We start from the raw sequence: 390 nt of genomic DNA, 5'->3' as shown, positions 1-390 counted from the left end.
AAAAAAAACTGATATAATTATGTTAATATCAGATAACATAGAGTTTAAGGTATTGTTGGAGGTAAAGTGGGAATTTAAAAATAATAGAAAACTCACTCTCCTAGGAAGATATGATAATTTAAAAATTGTTTATGTGAAATACTAACCTCAACATTTAACATAAACTAGAAATAGTCAAATCCATAATGAGTGGAAAATTTAATACTCACTTCTCAGTAAATAATTGGATAAGCAGAAAAATAATCAGTAAGTTTAGTGACTTGAATAACATGATTTACAAATTTGATCTAATTAATATATACTTTTGTCTGTGTCTGTATATTACCATGCCAAGAAACTGCATAATATGTGTTTTTCAAGTGCACAAGGAACACTTAAAATTTAATTTTA

Source organism: Orycteropus afer, unplaced genomic scaffold (genome assembly GCF_000298275.1).
Source record: "Orycteropus afer afer isolate SDZICR_OR568_19922 unplaced genomic scaffold, OryAfe1.0 scaffold00038, whole genome shotgun sequence".
NCBI classification, from domain to species: Eukaryota; Metazoa; Chordata; class Mammalia; order Tubulidentata; family Orycteropodidae; genus Orycteropus; species Orycteropus afer.
Note: the sequence above shows the minus strand (reverse complement) of the source record.